We start from the raw sequence: 8,949 nt of genomic DNA on the forward strand, positions 1-8,949 counted from the left end.
TCAGAGTTGTCCATATCTCATAAAAGTATTTAAAAAGTTTATGTAAATATAATTAGATTGAAGTTATAGACCCACTTCAGAATGAAGGTGGTGCAATTCAACTTCAGATGCATGGATAGCACAAAGTTTTCTAAATCTCATGATGCAGTCTCGCCCACCAGCAGCACACAATGGCATAACTTGCATGTACTTACATGATTTTCTACCAATTTATTCTATCAATTAGAAATTGATGTGATGCCTGCCTATGAGCTAACAATAAGCACTACAACAAATGGAACTTGCATTTAAATAGCACTATGAACATCCCAATCCACTTCAAATGAGCCCTATTAAAAAAAATTGGCATCAAAGTATGTAAGGCAACATTAGAACAGGTGACCAAAAACCTGGCCAAAGAGATAGTTTCGAAGGAGGATCATAAATGATAACAGGTAAGGAGAGAAAGGAAACTCTAAAGAGGGATTTCCAGAGATTGTATCAAAATGCTACCATCAATGATGTGTTAAAGGTAATCAGGAATACACACTTAGGTGGGTGAATTTCCCTATTGGAGTTTCTCTTTTTTGTGGAAGTGGCCCTTAATGCCCTGCAGTCAGATGTCTATCCAAATCTGAAATACATGTTATCCATAGACTATAAGACAATAAAATATGGGAGCAGAATTAGGCCATTCAGTTCACTGAGTCAGCTCCACTATTTGATCATGGTTGATATGTTTCTCCACTCTATTCTCCTGCCTTCTCCCCATAACCTTTGAACTTTTATTAACCACAAACCTATCCATCTCTGTTTTAAATAGACTCAATGGTTTTGCCTTTACAGCTTTCTGTGACAATGAGTCCACAGATTCACCACCCTCTGGCTGAAGAAATTCCTCCTCATCTCAGTTCTAAAAGGTTGTCTCTTCATGCTGAGGCTGTGTCTTTGAGTCCGAGTCTCTCCGACTAGTGGAAACATCTTCTCCATATCCACTCACTCCAAATCTCTCAATATTCTGTAAGTTTCAATGAGATCCCCCAACTTCATTGAGTAGATACTCAGAGTCCACAACCACTCTGCCTATGACAAGCTTTTTGTCCCCTGAATCATTCTTGTAAACCTCCCTGGGACGCCCTCCAATGCCAGCATATCCTTCCTTAGATACAGAGTCCAAAACTGCCTACAATATTACAAATAAATCAGACCAGCCTCAGCAGTATACCTCTGTTCTGCTATTCTTGTCCTCTTGAAATGAATGCTAACATTGCATTTGCCTTCCAAACTGTCAACTGACCTTGCATGTTAGCCTGAAGATAATCCTGATGTAAAATACTTATTCAATTCCTCTGCTGGTTCTTTGTTCCTTATTGTAATGGGGTCAACCAGGTGACCTCACAGAATAAGAGGTCCCTGATTGGGGCTGTTAATCTGGTCCAATCAGGGATCCCTGGCTGACAGATATAAACAGGAGCGTCAAAGGTTCAGTTCGCTTTGATACCAGATGGGAGGAGGTATGGAATTTAACCTGAAAAGTCTGTTTAGGCCCTTGGATGGTGAGCAGGACGGAGGTGAAGGGGCAGGTGTTGCACTTTCTATGGTCACATGGGAAGGTGCTGTAGGGCGGACAGGTGGTATTGGTGGTCATTGAGGAATGGACTAGAATGTCCCAGAGGGAATGGTCCCTATGAAATGCAGATGGGGGAGTGAGGGACTATCTGTTCTTTCCACTTGAACGTTGGCCACATCATTGTCCTGCCATTCTCATATACTCATTCACTTAAACTGCACAATTAGTACCCTTTCACTCCCCACTCCCCATCTATTGTAAAAATACTACTCCCTCCACACTTCATCTCAGCTCTGATAAAGAATCATCTCGACTTGAAACATTAGTTTGTTCCCTCTCCACGGATGGTCCTTGCCTTACTATGATTTCTAGCACTTCTTATTTCAATACAGATCCAGCATCTGCTGCGATTTGCTCCTATACTGAGTATTTTACAGGTTTGTTTCAGGTTTATATATTTGTTAAGCTATAGACTTGTGTTTTAAATTTGTAATAAAAGCAATTAAACAAAATATTTTTGATATAATGAGCAATTAAACAGTGCTATTGTCGATCTACAGTTAATGGAAAGACAAATGAATCATTATATGGTGCCTGAGGCAGTTTTAAGTACAAGCTTATTAATCAACCCGTGTGGTACTTAAAGCACTAACAAGCATTATAACATGCATTTTTGTTTCATCTAAAACAAGATGGAATCAAAGACATGAGGTGAAATAAAATATTTCAATGAGAATAGAAAGCTGATTTAGCATGGGCTGCAGAGTACCAAACAACAAAAACAAATTAATTATTGAATGATAAATTCTAAACTGGTGCGGTACACATTTTTTTTAAAAATGCATTGATTTTGAAATTGGACATGGACTGTGACAGTAAACTCCGGAACTGCTTTTGCCGGCATAAGGTACACCCAGCATTCTGTACTACTGAAGTGAGTAGGACTGAATACTAAACAGGCTATGTTATGAGCTTACAGTGCAATTGCCCAGGGTGTCCTTCCCTTTCCCATTTCCAATTTCAGATACCATATCCTCCAGTTGCATTGACCTTGTCCACCTTTGAATATCTTGTCCAATTCTGGTCACCTATGCAAATGCTTGTAGTTGTGGAGACAATTATCACTACAGAACTGATGCCTGGTGATATGTCAGACTCAGTTGTCAATGAAGCCACAGAGCATAAGTTTCTCTGCTTTGACCAGAGATGACCACAAGGTAATATTAAAGGGTGTAAGTAGCTGAGTAGAAATTTGGTTGGTGAAGTTGACATTTAAAAGTTCTTGAAGTGATTTGCTGAGAACAAGAAGACTATCTAGAAAAGGGAGCGGGCTTGCAAAAGAGGCAACAGAAAATGTCCACAAAATGTTCAATATGACCGGAAATTGTACTAAAATGGTAAACACACTTGCTTCCTCTTTCAAGTTCCAAGGACAATACACTCATCATAACCCTCACAATGGTGCTTAACAAGACCACATTCAGAGGCAACGTTGTAATCAGAGCATTCTGTGAGTAAATAGAGTCACTTCTCTATTTTGTTTCTTTTGAGATTGTTGCTGTTCATCAAACTGCCACACGCATCTTGTATGGACATATTAATTTAGATTTTTAATTTGTCCCATTATCAGTCCCTTCAGCACTGGATGACAAATGATTTTGACATTTAATCAGTTCTGCGTTAGACCTTACCATATACTTGCTCTTTTGTTTTATTTCTATCCACACCTAGCCCCCTCCCCCAGTTTTCCTCCTCCTTTCATTAGCTTAAAACCTCTTGGATTTTCTATTTTTCTCAGTCTGATGAAAGATAAACCAAAAATGTCAACTCTGCACCTATTTCCAGGGATGCTACATGACCTACTGAATACTTGCAGCATTTTCTGCTTTTATCATGGTAAATCTGTGAATCTATTACATTATAAACACTGTAATAGGACACTACATATTCAAGCTACTAAAAACAAACAGATCAAGGACTAATGCCATGAGTTTACTGGATGGTTTCACATTTATGATGCTTGTCCCATGTCCTGGATTGATTGCTGGCAGGAGACAGTTTGTTCTCTATTTTAGACCTTAAACCCTACACAGATGCAGTATGCATTCACATTTTGTCTCTTGTTAAAGTATGTTCCCTCAGTCATTACAAACTTGTCAGCAATGACCTCACTCTTACAGTTTTGCCAGCATTCAGACCAATTACCAGGAACCCCCCCCCCCCGCTCACTGGTACAGTTTCATCATGCCAATGTGTCCCTGAGTTAAGTGTCCTGTAGTTGGTCACACTGGTTTTAATTATTGTCTCCTCATTTTGTACAAAGATTTCACTTTAACTGCATTTATGAAAGTGGTCTGGTTTTAACTAGTTAATACACTACTCAATCAAGTTCGATCTATTTACCAATGCTAACCTGTATATATATTTTACATTTTCTTTTATTTTAACTCATATAACTAACATATTTAGAATACTTTTTATATAAGCAGTTTTAAACAAGTTTTGGTATACACCTTTGTATATTAATGTAGGTATTATATAGGTGCAGAAATTAGGATGGACAAGTTCTTCACTGTCCATATGAGATCTCATCATGTTTGTGTCCTGTTGAATACCCATACTTTGACCTGCTACAGCAGACACAACATGTAGATGGTCACACAGTAGTCTGTTATGTAAGGCGACAGCAGGTGATTCTCCCAATACCTAACCAGCATGGAGGGTGATTCAGTCAAGCAGCATCCTGTATTCTTATTAACATTACCACTGACAGATCTTCAAACATATGGGCTTCCTTCCTCGCATATCATCAAAGTCAGACTGCCTGATACTAAGCTCTTAATTTTAAATCTGTAATAGGGTGAGAGGGGAAAGAGAATAAAGGGACCTAAGAGGCAACTTTTTTATGCAGAGGGTGGTGCATGTATGAAATGAACTGCCAGAGGAAGTGGTGGAGGCTGGTACAATTTCAACATTTAAAAGGCATCTGAATGGGTATATGAATAGGAAGAATTTAGAGGGATATGGGCCAAATGCTGGAAAATGGGACTTGATTGGATTGGGAGATCTGGTCAGCATGGATGAGTTGGACTGAAGGGTCTGTTTCCATACTATACATTTCATTGACTCTATGACTAATAGACAAGGAATTGACTTTTCTTTGATAAAATGCCATTTATACAGGCCTACTAAAATTGTTGCCTAATTATTTTAGACCAAGGTTTTTCTTTAAATTACGGACGGGGTGCTCTATGCGAAATCCCGTGACGGCGGCCTGATTGAAAGTGGTCTGATTTCAACTATTTTAATAGTTAATACACGATTCAATCTAATTCAACCTGTTTACCAATGCTTAACTGTACGTAGATTTTATGTGTCATGCTTTTATTTTTACTCACATAAGTAGCATATTTAAAATACTGATTGATATTTTTATATCAGCAGTTTTTAAAAAACATTTTGGCATACATCATTATAAACCTATATCATATGTATTTACAAATTTTTTCTATTATTTTTATAGGTCTACAAATTTATTTTAAATAAACTGGTAATTTGAAAATAAAAGATTCATACTTTTAAATCAGTTAATAGTAAGTTATTTAAAAAATGCATTACATGTTAGAATGAAATTCATGCTGAGAATTATGGAAGGAGGAAAGCATCAGTATAAAAGGCTCAGGATCTGGTATTTCTAATGTCCTACCATTAGAAAATTTTAAAAAAATTGTGTTTATTAATAATGCATTGTCTTTACCTTCTTGGTGATTTATGTTTTATACATTGGGAAATGCAAATAGATCTGTGATAGATTGCTGATAAATCCTGTGAATATTTGGTAACATTTCATTAATTTAAATCAAATGCTTTATAAAGTGGAAAGATCTTGACAATTGCAAAATGTAAACCAGTTTTCAGAATTCCCTTTTGTTTTCATAGTGACTCAGATGCTAAATGACTGTGCAATAATCACACTTTATTTAACGCTTGTACATTACCAGCAGTGACACCTGAGGCTTTGTTATTGCCACGGATACACTCACTCAACTGTTTGGTAGCACGAAGGAGATGAGATTACATTAAAATTAAACTTAAGTGAAATAGCAGGGTGTATGCATTAAGAGCAAGTGCACTTGACTGGGTGGAACATAGTTCAATTCTTCTAAGTCACATTAAGTGAACTTGGTTCATTAACTCACTTAACTTGACAACAGGATTTTTAATTTCCATTTTGGATTTACATTTTGAATTTGTCAACAGCAGTTTCTTGATTGTGGCATAATTTATGAAAGCAGAGAAATCTGCTTGTAACAATGATCACTTATTGTTGAACTATCTCAAAGTATTTCTAAAAATCAATCACTCCTGGATTAGTGTATTCTTAATTGAATAAAATTAATGCATACTTTTATGCATTATACAATCATAAAGTCTATCACTTGCATGCCTGCTGAATCAAGTTATTCTTTGTTTTGATTGTAACGCCTATTTTCCTGTCAAATCAGTGCATTCAGTTCAGAATTCCTGTTTGTTTGTTTTTTTGTGTGTGACATATTCAATTTTCTGTCCATCAGAAAAAAATATACCGGAATAAGAGTAACATAAGTTGGACTGTTGAAAGAGAAATAAGCCTTCTACTCTGCTGGTAGTTGCATGGTAAACTAATAATGGAACTGTTGACTAAACAGACTGAGCATTCTGTTTATTCCGTCTCTTGTTCTTACTTTGAGCAGGTCTCTGTTATTGGTTAACCATCTGTTTTTACCTGGTTTCATCTTCCACATGGCATGAGCCAAATAAGATCCAGAAGTGTTTTTGCATTGGTGGGTTCTGATCTATATTCACACAGCTACACCTTTATTTGGTGAATCCCAGTGGTCTATGTTGAGGATAGGAACACATATAGTAAGCATGACCTACATGATTGCATCCAAGCCCAGAATGTACTGAAACAGGCTATTTTGTATAATGTCTTGTTAAGTAGAATTTTCTCTACCTCTGCAATTTGAAATTATTTAGTTTTGTAATAGAGGAATCAAGGAGTAAAAGGGCCAAAGGTATACCACCTCACCAAATGAGATTTAAGCATTGAAAAAGAATAAGAAGAACTGAGGAGAAAGAAATTGAGTGAATTTGGGTTAAATCGGGTAGAGAAAGAGAAATAATTAAGGAAGGGAAAATTAGATTCAGAAAGAGAGAGAGCAAAGTAGAAAGGAAAAATAAGAAGAAGAAGTAAAAGACTAAATTTCAAATTGAGAATTTTCAAGCAAGTATTTACGACCTGCAAGAACGAGATCCTATAGGTTTAATTTATGCCATCCTTAGCTGGTAAGGTTGAGCAACATTGATGGAACATAAATTTCATAATTAAAATATTCCTTATGTTTTTTAGAGCCGGCCTAAGTTTCTGCAGAAAGGATATTTGGTACTTAATGCACAAATGCAGGCATCCCATTAATTTGATAGTGACATCGTATGAAATGTATGACAGTTGGAAAATAAGGTTGAGAAGGAGGAAGGTGCATGGAGGAAACTACAGAGAACAAAGGCATAGCCACCAGAACAATGAGAGAACAAAACCAGTCACTTCATACTTCTCAATATTAATTGGAAGACATTTCTGTTTATCCAGCATTAAATGTTTGATAAACAGTCTGATAATTTAGCTGAACTGAAGAAGATAAGAATGATGATGGTGAAGAAGATTGGGTGCTAAGAGTATATGTAAAAACAAAAGCTATGCTTTTAGAACATAGAACAGTACAGCACAGAGCAGGCACTTCAGCCCTCAATGTTGTGCCAACCTGTGAACTAATCTAAGCTCATCCCCCTCCATTATCCCACCATCATCCATGTGCTTATCCAAGGATTGTTTAAATCTCCCAAATGTGGCTGAGTTAACTACATTGGCAGGCAGGGCATTCCACACCTTTACCACTCTCTGAGTAAAGAACCTGCCTCTGACATCTGTCTTAAATCTATCACCTCTCAATTTGTAGTTATGCCCCCTCGTATAAGCTGACGTCCTCATCCTTGGAAAAAGACTTTCATTGTCTCCCCTCTCTATTCCTCTGATCATCTTGTATGTCTCTATCAAATCCCTTCTTAGCCTTCTTCTTTCCAATGAGAACAGACCCAAGTCTCTCAGCCTTTCCTCATAAGACCTTCCCTCCAGACCAGGCAACATCCTGGTAAATCTCCTCTGCACCTTTCCAATGCTTCCACATCCTTCCTGTAATGGGGCGACCAGAAATGCACACAATATTCCAAGTGCGGCCACACTCGCATTGTGTATTGTTGCAGCATGACATTATGGTTCCAGAACTCAATCTCTCTACCAATGAAATCTAACACAACATACGCCTTCTTAACAGCACTATCAACCTGGGTGGCAACTTTCAGGGATCTGTGTATGTGGACTCCAAGATCCCTCTGCACATCCACACTACCAAGAATCTTTCCATTGACCCAATGTTCTGCCTTCCTGTTATTCTTCCCAAAGTGAATCACATCACATTTAGCTGCATTGAACTCCATTTGCCACCTCTCAGCCAAATCCTGCAGTTTATCCAAGTCCCCCTGCAACCTGTAACATTCTTCCACACTGTCTACTACTCCACTGACTTTGGTGTCATCTGCAAACTTACTAAGCCATTCACTTATGCCTGCGTCTAAGTCACTTAAACAAATGACAAACAGCAGTGGTCCCAAAATAGACCCTTCTGGCACACCACTAGTAACCAGATCGAGGCTGGATATTTTCCATCAACCACCACTCGCTGCTTTCTTTCAGAAAGCCAGTTTCTAATCTAAACTGCTAAATCACCCTCAATCCCATGCCTCTGCATTTTCTCCATCAGCCTATCATGTGGAACTTTATCAAAGGTTTTAATGAAGTCCATGTACACCACGTCAACTGCCCTATCCTCATCTACATGCTTGGTCACCTTCTTAAAAACTCAATGAGGTTTGTGAGACACGATCTGCCCTTGACAGAACCATTGTTGACTATCTGAAATCAAATTGTTGTTTGTTAGATTATCATAATCCTAACTCTTATACTCCTTTCCAAAACTTTTCCTACAACAGAAGTAAGGCTCACTGGTCTATAATTACCTGAGTCATCTCTACTGCCCTTCTTGATCAAGGGCATAACATTTGCAATCCTCCAGTCCCCTGGTATTAAACCTGTAGATGATGATGACTCAAAGATCAAAGCCAAAGCCTCCGCCATCTCCACTCTAGCTTCCCAGAGAATCCTTGAATAAATCCCATCTGGTCCAGGGGACTTGCCTACTTTCATTCCTTCTAGAATTTGAGAGGGAGAGGGTACAGTCAGAAGTGACAGTACTTCTGTTGAATAAAGGGAACTATGGAGCTATGAGGGAGGAGCTGGCCAA

Source organism: Chiloscyllium plagiosum, unplaced genomic scaffold (assembly GCF_037043375.1).
Source record: "Chiloscyllium plagiosum isolate Xiang-an unplaced genomic scaffold, Cpla_swu_hap1 HiC_scaffold_13, whole genome shotgun sequence".
Taxonomy (NCBI): Eukaryota; Metazoa; Chordata; class Chondrichthyes; order Orectolobiformes; family Hemiscylliidae; genus Chiloscyllium; species Chiloscyllium plagiosum.